This window comes from Chrysemys picta, chromosome 9, assembly GCF_011386835.1.
Source record: "Chrysemys picta bellii isolate R12L10 chromosome 9, ASM1138683v2, whole genome shotgun sequence".
Classification (NCBI taxonomy): Eukaryota; Metazoa; Chordata; order Testudines; family Emydidae; genus Chrysemys; species Chrysemys picta.
Window position 1 is genome coordinate 54,481,853 of NC_088799.1, and position 17,438 is coordinate 54,499,290.

General features: G+C 40.2%; 1 protein-coding gene across 6 annotated transcripts in view; it reads right to left on the reverse strand.

Moving 5' to 3' along the window:
• PAK2 (p21 (RAC1) activated kinase 2) overlaps positions 1-17,438 on the reverse strand; it is a 93,076-nt gene that overhangs the window by 57,157 nt on the left and 18,481 nt on the right. Inside the window, exon 1 of one of the 6 annotated variants that reach the window (XM_065557117.1) lies at positions 17,242-17,324. The exons of the other annotated variants lie outside the window; for them this stretch is intronic. The gene's annotated coding sequence lies outside the window, so the exon portion shown is untranslated. Of the gene's footprint in view, positions 1-17,241; positions 17,325-17,438 lie in introns of those variants that run through there. 6 annotated transcript variants of the gene reach the window in all.

Consider the following 17,438-nt stretch of genomic DNA (forward strand, 5'->3'; position numbering starts at 1 on the left):
GGGGGGCATTTGTGTGTCTGTATTATTACAGATATACTTGCTGACCGGTATTTTGAAATAAGTTACCAAAATAATTGAAACTGGCATGATTATGTAGTGTTATTTTGACACAAAAATGTGCAGATTTTTAAAATATTGTGCACAGAATTTTAAAAATTTTAGCACAGAATGCCCCCAGGAGTAACTGTACTAAAATATTTAGCCTAGAACTACTTGTTCCTTTTTTGGGGGAGGGAGACAGGGACTAAAGCAATCAGGGTTAGGGGAATAGAGCACTGGGAAATCACCAAGGCCATCCATTCAATGAGGGAAAAAAGGCACTTTAAAAATGACAGAACAGCAGCTGTGCAAATTCCTTAGATCTCCTCTTCTGAAGCCCAGTTGATCAGCTGTTTAGTTTTTTTTCCCCCCCAGAGTGCTTGAAAACACCCAAGACCTTGCCCGAATGAAGGATGTGGAGCATTCAGGAGGAAAATGATCCCAAGCAACATGGTGGGGAGAGCAGAGCTGCAGGCCAATGTGACAAAAGCAGAATGGAATGGCATTAGTATTAAATTAACCACCCGGTTTAACCACTTGCATTTATAGCTCAAGTTTTATGAACATGACTTTTTTCCACAAGAAATGTTTTGATAAAAATTGATTTGATAAAAATTAAACATTTTGAAGTTACAAAAAATGTTTAAACAAAAATGGGTCCATTTCAAACCCTGCAAAATGAAAACAATTTTGAGTTTGTGATATTTTAAAAATTTTTCCACTCACAACACAGCTCATTTTATGATAAAAATAAAAATCACTTTTACATGTATTAATGGTTACAATTCATGCTGTAACTCAGGTTTACATGCAAGGGAGTGGAGCGTGAACTCTCCTTCCCTATTCAGCCTGCAGGGAAACAGTTTGCACAGAGGCAGGAAGTGTTTTTGAAACCACTGCAGAGAGGCTGGCACTCTGTACAAAGGCTGGAGCAAAAACTGTAGAGTGCACGCAAGATCTGCAGTCTGAGGCTAGCTCTTCCTCCCCCCACCCCCCACCCCCTTTGCCACTACAGAAGGGAAAAGGTGTCTCACTTGGCAACATCTTGACATAGCTGTTCTTGCATCATCACACATTGGCTGGCTTGCTGAATCATAGCTTTATGGGTATGATTGCAAGAAGCAGGAAACAATTACAATTCTGACACTTATGAGTAGTTATTGAGTACTGGCAAAACGGGAGCCTAATTCACATTTCTGTGCGACTTTTATGCAGATGGCTTGAAGATACTTCAGTGAGGCGCATGAGATTCATATTCATTAGACTTGTTCCCTAACTTCTTGAAATCTCAGACAAGTGGGCATGTTAGGCGTGGTGAAGAGATGACTGCGCAAGACGGCGCGGGCTGCAGGGATGTGCTGGCCACCGCTTCCTGTAGCTCCCATTGACCAGGAACAGCGAATCGCGGCCACTGGGAGCTGCAGGGGGCCATGCCTGCGGACAGTCAATGTAAACAAAATGTCTTGCAGCCCGCCAGCAGATTACCCTGATGGGCCGCGTGCCGATGGCTGCCGACCCGTTATAGTCAATTATTGTACTAGACTTTCTCTGTGGGAGGAAGGGGGTCTGAGAACCTGTTGGGTAACCCAGTTCACACAAGAGACAAACAGAAGACGCGTCGAATATAAAAGTAATAAAGATGAAAAGCCTAAGAAGAATTCTGCAGCATTCTCAGAAGCGTACTGCTGTTATCAAGGATGATATCAAATAATGTACTGGTGTAGCAAACTAGTCTGAACACTCTCACCTTGATATATTCCTCTTTTTCATGAGTGTAAAGTGGGTGCTTTACTGGGAAACTTGTTAGGTATAGCCCTTAATTGTGTTGGCCCTGAATTTTTTTGAGACTGGCTTTGGTTTGCATTGGTTTCTGAGCTCAAATGCCATCCTTTTATGGTTTCCACCTTTGCAAGCAAGTGGGTGGGTCATCATGTTTGCTACTGACTTGGTTCCTAGGATACAGAACTCACTCCACACTAGAAATCTCATTTGGTTCCTCCCACTTTTAAAAGCCAGTTTTTTAAAGCTATTTTTTCTCCCAAAGGTATTTTCAGAATAACTGTCCGTAGCCCTATATTTATCTCATTCCCCTGAAATCCATTTCTCTCCTTTGTTAAACTGACACTTGTTTTGGAGTGCTTGTACTTCAGCAGGATTTATGTTTTAAATATACTGCACTGTGTTTTATCCTGTTGTATAGCATCCAAGGATTTGGGCAGAGGTGGAGAAGGGAAGAAGCTATATATGTATAATAATTTCAGAGAATAAGTATTTGAAATATTAAAGCTTTCACATTACAAGCCAAAAATGGTTAAAACCCAAGGAGGGTTTTTATTTAACAGGTTCAACAGTTCTATTAAACTAATGTCTAAATTATTAGAAAGAATGACTGGAGGAAATGTCTTATAAGGACTGGTGTAGTAAACTGATTTAACACTGAGTGAGAATCAGAATGCAGTTCATGTTATAGCAACACTTGTTCAAAGTTCTGGTGAAAACTATTCTCAGCGCTTCAATCCATGTCTCCAATGATTCTGATTGCCAATTCCTCCATACCCCTTTGTTTATTACTTTCTGAGAAACAATCTTCTCAAAAAAGTTTCCTGAATGGGACAAGGTCTGATTTTTTTTTGTTCATTTATTCTGGAAGTGAAAGGAGAAAAGGTAAAGTTGGTGGCTGACCTTCAATAAGCAGGTATAGATCCTGTGTGATAGATACTTCCAATCTTCATTTTGGGGCCACTGGTTTTATGAGAGGTCTTCATAGACCAAACAGTTTTTCGGTACAAGGCAAAGTGCAGCATGTGTATGTGCACATATATTTGTAAAGGCTCTGTCATAACTATAAAGGGAAGGGTAACAGCTCTCCTGTGTACAGTACTATAAAATCCCTCCTGGCCAGAGACTCCAAAATCCTTTTACCTGTAAAGGGTTAAGAAGCTCTGGTAACCTGGCTGACATCTGACCCAAAGGACCAATAAGGGGACAAGATACTTTCAAATCTTGGTGGGGGGAAGGCTTTTGTTTGTGCTCTTTGTTTGGGAAGTTGTTCGCTCTTGGGACTGAGAGGGACCAGACATCAATCCAAGTTCTCCAAATCTTTCTGAACAAGTCTCTCAGATTTCAAACTTGTAAGTAAACAGCCAGGCAAGGCGTGTTAGTTTATCTTTGTTTTCTCAACTTGTAAATGTACCTTTTGCTAGAGTGTTTATCTCTGTTTGCTGTACTTGGAACCTAAGGCTAGAGGGAGGTCCTCTGAGCTCTTTAAGTTTGATTACCCTGTAAAGTTATTTTTCCATCCTGATTTTACAGAGATGATTTTTACCTTTTTCTTTAATTAAAAGCCTTCTTTTTAAGAACCTGATTGATTTTTCCTTGTGTTTAGATCCAAGGGGGTTGGATCTTGATCCACCAGGAGTTGGTGAGAGGAAGGAGGGGGGATGGTTAATTTCTCCTTGTTTTAAGATCCAAGGGGTTTGGATCTGTATTCACCAGGGAATTGGTAAAGAGTCTCTCAAGGCTACCCAGGGAAGGGAATTAGCTTTGGGATGGTGGCAGCGGACCAGATCTAAGCTGGTAGTTAAGCTTAGAAGTTTTCATGCAGGCCCTCACATTTGTACCCTAAAGTTCAGAGTGGGGAAGCAGCCTTGACAGGCTCCCACTGAGCAATAAGTTTCCTACAATTAGTTCACTTAGTGCCGATCGTAGCTCACTTCCTCCCTGGGATTAGCTCAAAACAGTTTTCTGACAAGTTTTTATTTCAGCCTCTGTTACCTAGCCACAGCTCACTTCCTGCCCCATCACTAGCAAGCATGTTAGCACATGCTCTGCTAGCAGAGCACCTCACCCTCCCTGATTGAACTAACCTTGTTATCTCCATACTGATTTATACCTGCCTCTGGAAATTTCCATTACTTGCATCTGAAGAAGTGAGGTTCTTACCCACGAAAGCTTATGCTCCCAATACTTCTGTTAGTCTTAAAGGTGCCACAGGACCTTCTGTTGCTTTTTACAGATTCAGACTAACACGGCTACCCCTCTGATGTTAGCACAGTAGCTAATCAATTTAAAATGACTTACTCACTGTAGAAAAATTCGAATCAGGTTTAAGATAGAACCAATACATTCAGATTGCTTCATACCAAAAGCAACACAAAAAAAGGAACTATTAAAAGCTGAACAGATTGATCTCATAAGATTGCTTCAGCTTGATCTGTAGGGATCCAAAAACTATACTAAGAGGCCAAATTCAAGTATTTTCAAGCTATTTCTACCTTTTAGCTCATCTGAAAATTTATAGAAAAATACTAGTTGCACACATAGAATTGCATGTATCCAGACTTTGGCAAGTTCAACTGCAGATTTCCCATCTGCCAAAATGGAGCTTGTGAGAAGCAAGAACAAGAATAATCTTGACAGTGGTCGCTAGTAGTCAAAATGGTAATCCACTCCACTTAGTCATAACGAAACACTGATTTAGCTTCTATATACTAATATACTGAAGTCAAATATGTCTGACCTTGTAAGGCAGACACCAATCTTAATAGGGTTCATTGCCACAAGTCTTACCAGATTTAGATAGTCTCAGATAAACTAATGCACATGCCCAACGCCAGACTACATAGCTATAGGAGATAAAAGATGGAAGTTTAAAAACACAATGACATTTACGGGGGGAAAGGAACAAACCCTACTCTAATCCCCTCCAACCAAGTGAAGACCTTTACACTTCATTGAGTTATCTGGTTTGACTAACAGTTATTACTTGCACCAGAAAAAGTCTAGCTTCAAATGTTTAAGAAACAGTGTTAGGATAAAAGCTTAGAGGAAATCTAACCACTTTACAACCCATACAAGGGAAATAACTTCTTAAATTTACTCGCAGGAGAGGCCTCCTCACTGATGAAGCAGAGAACTTACATGAGCCTTTCCTGCCACATTCCCACAGCGCACACACCACTTCATGCCTGGAAATGTTTAGAACAGAGGCAGTCTCTCCCTCACGTGTTTGTCCCCAGGCTACACACTTTGATAAATCTTAATCTACAAGGGATACAGGAGAAGTTCAGAGTACTACCTTGCAAAATAATAACTAGCAAGCCAAATGGTGCGCACAATAACAACGCAGGCAAATTCTTTTCATTCTATCCTTTTTCAGGCTCCTGCTCCTCCCTATCTTTTTTTGCTAGCACACTCACAAGTAAAGGAGCAAACCTAGGTCAAATAAACAGTTGGAATTTAGTTATCAACTGGACAAGGCAAGAAAAAATAAGGCAGTGTCAGAACAAATACTGCATAAAAGCAAATCCAAAAGGTAGCTTCAACATTAATCATGGAGAAAGGACTTGTCTCTCCAAAACTGACTGATCATATGTTCTACAGTAGACTTAACTACAGAAGAAATATATTCTGATAATGGAGTGTTTTGAAAGTGTTGCAAAGGTTTTGGCACCTCTTTCTAAATAGGGTAGAACATACTCCAAAGCCATAGACAAGAAACACCCAGAAACAAAATATTTCCCCCTTAAAGCCATTTCTGTGTAATCTTACACTATGCTCAAATGCTGTCATCTTAGATCAAGGGCACTTCAAGTGACATGCACAGAGTTCTACTAAGTGACCCATGGTGATCATAAGCCACTCTCTTGCATATCGAGATGGCCCACAACCTACGTATTGCAAATAGCACTGCTATTCAGTAATCTTCCCCCTTAGTGCTGGCACAGCAAGGCATGATTTTTGTGTAATGATTAATAAGCAAAGATATACTGCTCTTAAAGCTCCTAGTAGGTTGCCACAGTGGTCCTCACTTTCATAAAATCTACACATCCAGTTATAACAAAAAGCCAAACAATGGTTCGTGGTGTGGACAGCTTCTGCAAAAAACCCCAAAAGGCTACAGACTCTAATCTGGAGAAAAATCACTTCCTACTATGTTACTCTCAATCATTGACAGATCTTTCATTAGAAAAGATATGCTCTGTGCCTATCTTGCTTTTCACTATTAAAGATGGCATATGTAAAAGCCTCAATATCCAACCATAAACCTTCTGGTATCTTCTTCCATGACTAAACTACACCAAATTCCAATAACTTTAATTATAATTTCTGCTAAATAGCTGGGAGCAACACTTCCAAGCTCTTATTTGAACAAGCTGAATTCTTCCAAGCCCAAGGGGAAATGTGAATTTTTTTGGGGAAGTTTAAAGGTAGGGAAAACTCAAATTACTATTAATTGTTTGTGATACGACAGCGATTCGGACCACTAGTCTGTGCCTGTCATCCCTCACAATGTCTTTATTAGGGCTGTCGATGAATCTATTAACTCAACACAATTTACAGCGATTAAAAAAATTAATAGTGATTAACTGCACTGTTAAACAATAGAGTACCAATTTAAATTTATTCAATATTTTGGATGTTTTTCTACATTTTCAAAAATATTGATTTCTATTACAATACAGAATACGTGTACAGTACTCACTTTATATTAGTTTATTACAAATATTTGCACTGTAAAAATGATAAACAAAAGAAAGTATTTTTCAATTCACCTCATACAAGTACAGTAGTTCAATCTCTATTACAAAAGTGTAACTTACAAATGTAGATTTTTTTGGTTACATGACTGCACTCAAAAACAAAACAATGTAAAACTTTAGAGCCTACAAGTCCACTTAGTCCTACTTCTTGATCAGCTAATCGTTAAGACAAACAAGTTTGTTTACATTGACAGGAAATACTGCTGCCTGCTTCTTATTTACAATGTCACCTGAAAGTGAGAACAGGCATTTGCATGGCACTTTTGTAGCCAACATTGCAAGGTATTTACGTGCCAGATATGCTAAACATTCATATGCCCCTTCATGCTCCAGCCACCATTCCAGAGGACATGCTTCCTTGCTGATGATGTTTGTTACAAAAATAGTGCATTAATTAAATGTGTGACTGAACTCCTTAGGGGAGAGTTGTATGTCTCCTGGTCTGTTTTACCTGCATTCTGCCATATATTTCATGTTATAGCAGTCTCAGATGATGACCCGGCACATGTTGTTTGATTTACAAACACTGTCACTGCAGATCTGACAAAACGCAAAGAAGGTACCAATGTGAGATTTCTAAAAACAGCTACAGCACTCGACCCAAGGTTTAAGAATCTGAAGTGCCTTCCAAAATCCGGGAGGGATGAGGTGGGGAGAATGCTTTCAGAAGTCTTCAAAGAGCAACATTTTGATGCAGAAACTACAGAACCCAAAAAAGAAAATCAACCTTCTGCTGGTGGCATCTGACTCAAATGATGAAAATGAACATACATCGGTCCGCTCTGCTTTGGATCGTTATCGAGCATAACCCATCATCAGCATGGACGCATGTCCTCTGGAATGGTGGTTGAAGCATGAAGGGGCATATGAATCTTTAGTGCATCTGGCAAGTAAATGTCTTGTGACACCGGTTACAACAGTGCCATTCGAATGCCTGTTCTCACTTTCAGGGCTGGTCCCCACTTAGTCCGGACTTCGGACTAAGGTACGCAAATTCAGCTACATTAATAACGTAGCTGAATTCGAAGTACCTTAGTCCGGACTTACCGCGGTCCAGACGCGGCCGGAAGTCTCCCCCCGTCGACGCCGCGTACTCCTCTCGGCGAGCTGGAGTACCGGCGCCGATTGTGAGCACTTCCGGGATCGATCCGGGATCGATTTATCGCGTCTTAACCAGACGCGATAAACCGATCCCAGAACATCGATGGCGTGCCGCCGGACCAGCCGGTAATTGAAGACTAGGCCTTAGGTGACGTTGTAAACAAGAAGCAGGCAGCATTATCTCCTGCAAATGTAACCAAACTTGTTTGTCTGAGCGAATGGCTGAAGTAGGACGAAGTTTTATATTGTTTTATTTTTGAATACACTTTTTTTTTACATAATTCTACATTTGTAAGTTCAACTTTCATGATAAAAAGATTTCACTAGAGTACTTTAGTATGTGAATTGAAATATGCTATTTGTTTTTTTACAGTGCAAATATTTGTAACCAAAATAAATGTAAAGTGAGCACTGTACACTTTGTCGTAATTGAAATCAATATATTTGAAAATGTAGAAAACATCAAAAAAAATATTTAAATAAATGGTATTCTATTATTGTTTAATCATGTGATTACTTTTTTAAATCGCTTAACAGCCCGTCTTTATGAAATCAATTATTCTAAATGCAACATATTAAGCACTGAGTGAACAAACTATTCTGAAGCATCACATTTTGGATTGAGGGTGTCACACCATGGATTACCTGTGCACCTTGATCATTCATATATTTCTGCCAGCATTCATAACAGGCTACAAAATTATATCCTGGGTACAATCACAATCCTACGTAAAATGATTGATCCTTGAAACATGGCTTACCACTGTCCCATCAGGGGATCACTAGTAGCACTATTAGAAGCAGGAAAAACGAAATTTTGGTTTCCATCACTTATAGTGCTACTGGCATTGACACCACAACTGTTGCACATTAGAAGCAATGGTAGAAAGAATGGCAAGGCTGGAGAGAGAAGAGATAGAACATACCGGTCTCCAAAAAAAGCCAAAATACCACACACTAAATTCAGCTCTTTGTAGCTGTTCTAGGGGCTAGACCATGGATGCAAGTTTATGAGCATTACTACCTCTGAGCTAATGGACCAGTTCTTTTCACCCAGGCAGTAGAGGCTCATGCTTTTTTTTTTTTTTTTTTTTATTTAATATCAGGGTTGGAAGGGACCTTAGGAGATCATCTAGTCCAACCCCCTGCTCAAAGCAGGGCCAATCCCCAGACAGATTTTTATCCCAGTTCCCTAAATGGCCCCCTCAAGGATTGAACTCACAACCCTGGGTTTAGTAGGCCAATGCTCAAACCACTGAGCTATCCCTCCAGATCTAGCAGTCCTTGGAGCAGTTACACAACGGTATCCCATGTGGGGAGTTGAGACAGACCTCTGAAGCTTGGGACCAGCATCTCCTGCCACTGTAAGTGTGTAACAGTTGCTAACAGCATGGCTCTGTCCCCCCCCCCCCCCCGTTTCCCTCTCCCCGCCAGTGGCTAGAATATGTAACTTGCTTATGAGTTTGCTACTAGACTTGAGCTAGTGGATCCAGTCTTTTAGTCCAAGCTGTAGAAGTTCATGTTTTCAGATACAAGCCACCACTCTGTACCACCATGATGGATGGACACCATCTGTAGGGCACTGAACCCAAGACCTGTGGATCTAATAGCATGAGCATAGTGGTGGTGGTGGTGATTTTAAACACATTAGTGGAACATTGTCCCACGTCTGTTTTCTGAACTGAACCATAGGCAGATGCAGTACATGGGGGGCATACACAGTAAATTTATAACAAATCAAGAGTCATCTCCATAGGGAAAATCAGTACTCAGTTTATGGCCCTGACACCCAAATGGCATGACTCAGCTTTGTGGTGCTATAGTCCTATTTGAGAGCTACTCACAACATGATGTCTCAGTTCAGCCCTGAAAGAATCCACTTGCCATTGGACAGTGGGAAGCTTTCCAGCATGTGTACAGGAGACCTAAATTACCAACTGATACAAAACTTAAGCTTTTATTAAAAATAGTTTCTGGTCCTCATAATTGCCAATATAATCTTCCAAAAGTGAAAATAGTGCAAACCAACACAGGGATGTCTTTCTGGGTCTATAGATGGTTCCACTGACTGTGATGATGCTCAGCATTGCCAAAGTCTCTTCTCAGTTTCACTGCTAATCAAAACCCCATGTGCAGCCATGAAACTCACAAATCCCTTGAATTTCAGGCTGCTGTTCATGCCTGGGAAAGGTACAAGCCATTGCAAAGGCAGGTGCTAGAGCTACTCAGGAAAGTAGGATGAAAAAAATACAGAGGTGGGAAAGAGGGTAGAAAAGCAAAATATTATTTCCCCAACCTCTAGCAAACCCAAATCTTTGTGGGGAGGCACAGCAAAGACACAAATACCCTTTTCTCCCTTCTAGTTGCTGGATGGAGGTTAAGTCTCAAATTTCAGAGGCAAACATGACAGGTAGAACATCTTAGCAAGGTCCAGGAGCAATACCCCTGATAGAAATTCTGACATTCTCTCCATTCACAGCAATTCAGGACTGCAGGAAGGCATGTGTTCTCACCAAAATGTTTCCCAAGAACTCAATGGTGAAGTCGTCCCCCCCCCCCCCCCCCCGACATCATTCATATCTACATTTTGGCTAATAAGTGTCTGGATAATAAATGTTTCAAGCCCTACTCTACATCCAAGATTAGCAGCTTCAGAGAAAACATTAAACCTAAAGAACAAGGGCACAGGCATGCCTTTCAATGTCTTACAACATTATATCAAAAAGTCACAATTTTCATTGGACTACTTATTTTGCTGCAATATTTAATAATTATTTCTTAAACAACACTGATCTGTATATCTAAAAGTTCTACACCAGAGGTTCTCGAACTGGGGGTCAGGACCCCAAAATGGGTCACAATCCAATTTTAATGGGGTTGCCAGGGCTGGTTTAGACTTGCTGGGACCCCAGGGCCGAAGCTCAAGCCCCACCGCCTGGGGCTGAAGTCCAAGGGCTTCAGGGCTCAGGTTACAGGCTCCCTGCCTGGGTCTGAAGCCCTGGGGCTTTGGCTTCCCACCCAGGCAGCAGGGCTCAGGTGGGCTCAGACTTTAGTCACCCCTCCTGGGGTCGTGTAGTAATTTTTGTTGTCAGAAGGGGGGTCGCGGTGCAATGACGTTTGAGAACCCCTGTTCTACACCAATGAGTATTATCCTCATTTTACAGCTGGGGAAACAAGCATACAGAGGCAAATAGCCATGCCCCTGGTCAAAAGGTCATTGGCAGTTGGAGAAACAGAAGTCAGGTCTATTAAATCCAGGTCCAGTGCCCCATCTACTGACTATGCTGCTGCCTAAATGAAGCACACTGTTCAAAAAGCCAAGATTGTAGAGATAAGCATTCAGTCATGAAATGTTAGAATTATTGGTGTACAACCTTAACCCTGACCCATTCGTTATTATTTCTTTCAAACAGCACTTATGTGGTAGGCACTTACCTAACCAAAGAAATCATAATTCCTGTCCTAGGATGCTCACAAGCTAAAGAAAGATGAACAAGCTGACAAAGGGTAGAAAGGGTGCAACTTACGCACAGCTACCTAAACATTAAGATAGGACATGTAAGTTATACTAACATTAATCCTCAGGCTTAACAATGATGAAACCTACCTCTTTTATAGCATATAGTATGTTACTGCTGCATAAATGAGGCAGTTATTCCACAGAGCCCTGTGTCTCATTCAATGCACAAAACTTGAATGTATTTTAAAATATTCTAGTTTGCAGACAAATTTGCCATACATTATACTCTTCTGAATTTTGATGGATCATTAAGAAACTACTCCACATGCACAAAGTGCAATTTTTGAATCTCAGACAAATCAAAATTTATTTCTATTGCTCTAAGTTTTTTTAAGTTTCTCATGCACATAAAACAATTGGACTACATATACAGGTGTTGGTTAAAATCTGTACAAAGCATGGTAACAGTAAATAAAAATGGATAATGTATAGAAAATTAACATTACATTTGAGAGAATGTAAGCTAGATACTTAGGACATGCTGTCCTCAACTCTGATAAGTTTGGTATTCGTATTGTTTCTAATAAGATTGAAAAAGTTCCACCAACTACACTGCACACTGATAGTTAAAGTTTTATTTTTCTTTAAAGAATATCTGTGTACAAGGAAGTCAGGAGATCTGGATGCAATTCTATTCTATGGTTTAACAAAGTTTTGAAGCTTGGACCAGTGTAATTTTTGTTTACAGAAAAGCATAGTCAATTTGTATGCAATAAAAGTAAATTAAGACAGATTTTTTCTTAAAGGGAGAATCAATTTAAACTCTCCAAGGAAAATTGTCCCCACATACACAAACTAGTAGATATATTTTAGATTGATGTGGGTTAGTTTCTCCCACAACCTAATTACTCAAACAAGTTTTGGGTTTTTTTTGGAGGGGTTGGGGGGGTGAGGGGAGGGAAAGGATGAACAAATGACTCCTTGAATTACAACTCATTAAAGTCAAAGTCTAGAAACCATATCAGAATAAGTTTAGTTGGTGTTCTACTTATAATATAGAACATATCCACATTCCCAGGTTGAAAAATATTAGCACCAAGCTTCTGGGTATACTCACAAGGTTCACACACTTAATTTGTTGAGTGGTATAGAAAAAGCTAATCAGACACATGCTAAAGGATATGAAAGGGAAAAGGTACAGTTGGTGAATATTTTACTCCCACAATAAGGAACTATGATCCTTATGGTTTATCCTAGTTAGTGTACTGCTTCATTCAGTAGGACTTCCTACACCAGTGAGTCATGGTTGACCTTCTGCTAACTAATTCTGCTCATTTTTCTAGGTATCAGAGGACAACTCATGGTATCTGTAATTTATTCTTTGTTACATGAAAAGTAATTTTTACAGGTTCTTACACAACAATTTAGACAATGAGTGGACTAAAAATGAAAAACTAGCTCCTCTGCTCCCCAATGGCTCTTCATTAGATCCCTAAAAGCATGAAATGGTGATAAGAGTTTTTTTTTTTTTTTTTAAACATGACCAAACAACAGGTTCCCTAAGCTCACTCTTGGAAACAGCTGGGAACCATTTTGGCTGAAACTTTAAAAAACATTCAGCCTTGAGGCAGACACCCGGCATGGAAAATTTCAGCTCAAAAGTCTGACAAAGTTGTAATCAACTGAAAACAGGGTGTTACAATGGGAAATGTTGGGCAACCTTAATAATAAGCAATACTGCCAGGTCTGCTTAGAATACTCACACACCAGTTTGATACAGAGTGAAGTGAAAAATCGTCAAAGGAGCATGGTTGGTTCTTTCAGTCAATAGTGGAAGAAACGTAATGGTATGGGGGGGGTATTTCTTTTAAATATCATTACACTGACGGCCTAACTAATAATGCAATATAGAAAAAGTTACTAGTTCTAGTCTCCAATTCTGCCTTGCTGTCTTGCCTCCATTAAGTGTTGTACTGGGCCTACCTACCATACATGAGATCATTTCTCCCTCTATGACATCCCAGAAGAGCTAGATTCCACTAGAATAATGAAACGGTCAGCTACTGGAGAAGGTTTATCAACATGGGAGACTAAACACGCAGAAGACAGACTTAGAGGATGGAACATGCTTAGGACTCTACCAAATCATGATTTAAATCAAATTTCATTTAAATCAAATCCATCCTGGACAAAAGTAAATATGCCAGTAACAAATTCTAGAAAATGTGTTCAGACATGACTGAATATCAAGAGTAGCGAAGGACTGAGAATCCTGATAGAGCAGTCAGTGGGTAACTTGTTATTCCAGGGAAATAAGACTAGCTTTAAATGGATATAGAAAAAGTTAAAGTTGTCTTTTCTTGGTTTCTCTCTCATTCGTCTTCCTTTCAATCTATGTTTCTTTTCTTGCTTTCCTTGAGAAATGATCTTAAAAATTAGACCAAAACATAACTGTGGTTCCGAGAGCTCTGGTAGGTTCCACAATTGCATCTAGTGACAGCGTGACTATACCGGTTGTCTCACAGATTTCACCTACAGCATCAATAGCCTATAAGAGTTCACCAAGCAGGAGTCTGGCTGTGTCATACACAAGACAAGTCTTGGGGTTTATTCCAACCACAAACTGAAAAGGGAGTCCCTATCTAACCACATCCAGAGGGATGGAAGCTATAATAAATCTTTGAGAGCAAGACACACAGGATTCTGAAGCAGGGGATAGAATCGACCCTTTAAAGGTAGAATATTCAGAAGGAAGTACAAGTCAATTCAAAAGAGTATGACAGACCCAGATTCCCTGACCTATTTGCAACAGAAAAAGAAACAGTAAAGATTTATAGTAGACTACTCAAAGATTTTCATCTTCTATTTCCACCTGCTGGGTAGAGGGATAACTCCTGTGGTCTGGAGAGTTCAGGGATAAACCCTCGTGCCACAAAGACAAAGAGGCCTTCTCTCCAACCCTCCTCAAACCATACATATACGGTGGGGAAGAATCTAAATACGTGAAAGAATTAGCATTCATGAAAGAGAGAAGTTAGTAGCATTGCCTTGACACAGCAGCTAAGACAAATGCTGGCACAAGCCTACACCTTATAGACCTCAATCCTGACTATGCTACTCCAGTCACAAGTGTCTATGGAACAGAGACTGGCAAACATGCTGATTTATGTCAAATAGCATGATGGTTTTGTGACAGAACAAGGATTAATAAACCAGACGTTAATTTGGGAACGAATCTGAATTACCATCTCCAGAAATGCATTCAACCCCTCACCTCTGTACACAACCTACATCCTATACACATCCAGTTGTAGGGCAATTTGGGGTTGTTGTTGTTAAAACGGTGATGTAGATTACTTATCCTGTCTCCAAAGCTGCTTTACAAGTCTGAATCATAGCCTACAACATAAAACAGTTCAATATATACTTCCAGGGAGACAATGTTACGTCACCTTTAATTTTCAATACAGCTGCATTAATAATACTGTAGTATTACCTAATGCCAATTAGTATTTTGATGTTAGCTAAGGTCTTGCCATCCCTTCTCTACTCCTATTAGAGTTGCCTCATTTGCTACTAAAAAAAACCCATAGATTCTGTGAATAGATAGTGAGAAGCTGTTTTGGAAGAGACTGTCTTAAAACTCCCTGTAGACAAAGACATATAGGAGGCAGTTCCTTTCTACCCTCCCCGCCTTTTTGGGGGCGGGGGGAGGGAGTAAAAGCACATATGCTTCTAAGAGAAGCAGATCAAATATATCTAATTTCTCTCCTATTCCCTCTGAAACTGCATCTGAAGAGCATTGAATAAATGACAATCAGGAGACATACTCCTATCAACTCCCTGATTATATTGGTTATGATTCTGTTTAATACAGAGAATTATTTCTGGCCCTCTAAAGTAAGTCTGGACACATGAATCAACACACCCCACAATCCAATAGCAAGAAGTTGAAGCTAGACAAATTCAGATCACAAATAAGGTGTACATTTTGAACAATGAGGGTAATTAACCATCAGAACAATTTACCAAGTGTCATGACATCACTGGCAATTTTTAAATCAAGACTGGATGTTTTTCCAAAAGATCTGCTCTAGGAATTATTTTGGGGACATTCTCTAGTCTGTGTTATATAAGAGTTCAGACTAGATAAACACAATGGTCTCTTCTGGCCTTGGATTCTATTAATCTATGAAAACTATGCCAGGAACCAATTGTAACTCAGCGCTGTAGTCTGATAAATTCTTAAGAATCCTGCAACTGAGTTATATCTTGGCATGGAGAAGAAGGAACAAGCACACAAAATACTTTTACTCACTGCATTTCCATACTCAGTATTTTGATTTTAGAAGTGGGGTATTATTGTAGAAATTTAGGATAACTTGTTTTTGTTACTATGTGTACCAAACACTCAATGCTATTTCACACATTGGAAAAGTGGGCCTCTCTCAAAGTAATGAATTGTTTAGTATTAACATGTACTTATTTCCTATGTAAAAAATGTAGTAATATTTTGTTGAAATGAATTACAACTGTTAATACCAGTTTGCTTATTTTATGTTTGATCTGTTGGCTGAAATAATAATATGAAACTGGCCAAAAAAAGTGATTAGAACAACAGTCAGAGGCACAAAAGTTTACATCTATTCAAAATGAAATGGACATGTACAGAAATGAACCTCTCCTCCTGATAAATGAGTATGGTCGAAATTCTCAAATCAGGGTGTTTAAAATTAGGCACCTAAAAGCATATTCAGAAACCTAAATAAAATGGGTCTGATTTTCAGATGTCCTGAGTGACACATCCAAATGAATTCAATGGAAGCTGCAGGTGGCGAGCAGCTCTGAAAATCAAGCCCCTTATGTTGGTGCATAAATAGGCTTAAGTTCCTAATTTTAAGCACACCAATTTCAAAATTGTAGCCTATCACTTCAATATCAATAGCTGGAGGTAGTAGTTCTGCTTAGATAGATTTTCTCATAAATCAGTTTAATCCATTCCATTAAGGAACCCAGGATTTTACCACTTTAGCCAATAGATTGTTCTTTAGTGAGGGGCGAATATCCTCCAGGATTTCTCTTTTCCCCTAGAATTCCACATCCCAAATTTCTCACCACAAAGGCTGTGTTGGTGTAACCCACCCAGGGTCAGAAGGACCCTCCACAGCTAGCACTGGAATGGGTTACCTAGGGAGGTGGTGGAATCTCCTTCCTTAGAGGTTTTTAAGGTCAGGTTTGACAAAGCCCTGGCTGGGATGATTTAGTTGGGGATTAGGTCCTGCTTTGAGTAGGGGGTTGGACTAGATGACCTCCTGAGGTGCCATGTACCACGGATAAGTGATCAGTAAATGAGGCAAGAAGGACCTACCTTCTATAATGCAGATTAATTAGAGCATTTTAAATGCATTTGTGTCTACCTAGGAGGTTTAACAGTCTATTGCATTAGATTACCAAGGAATGCATAAACACTACCACCTCCCTACCCACATTTATCCCTTACCAAGATGCACTGCAGATCCAAAGCAACAAAACGTCGGAAGGATGGTCTTGTTTGTTAAGGGCAGGTCTTCACTACCCGCCGGATCGGCGGGTAGAAATCGATCCCCGAACACACTCCCTGTCGACTCTGGAACTCCAGCTTGCGAGAGGTGGAAGCGGAGTCAACGGGGGAGCGGCAGCGGTCAACTCACCGCCGTCCTCGTGGCCAGGTAAGTCGACCTAAGATACGCTAACTTCAGCCACGCTATTCGCGTAGCTGAAGTTGTGTATCTTACGTCGACGCCCCCCCCAGTGTAGACCAGGGCCAAGGCAGTAAACACTGTACTTGGATATTCAAGACATTGGATTCAATCCTCTGCTTTGCCAGACCTCCTGAGAGAGTCATCAAGAGACAAAACTCTTCCTCCCATTAGTTAGAGGAGGATGTTACTTCAAGTACAAACACCCACAAGCTAGAGGCTAATACAAAAAAATTTAAAAAAAGAAAAAGTTGCAAGCAGAGACCAGGGACAGCATTCTCATAAAAAACACAGTATCCTCGCTCAGTGCTCAGAAAGAGGAGGGAACAGGGGGGCCTTGAGCACTGCCTCTGCACTTCACCTGTGGTTGTCTTCCTTTCCATCAGTAGCTTCTCCCTGCTGCTAGCAAGTCTCCAGTAAAGAATTCAAGCCTTTGGGGTGTATCTGCAGAGGGCATGATGGCAAGCATATTAATCACCCTGGCAAGTAGGCTTACTCATCAGTTTAGTAGATATTAGGCAGATTTTTCAAGTTCTGAACATAATGAATGCCAGTATA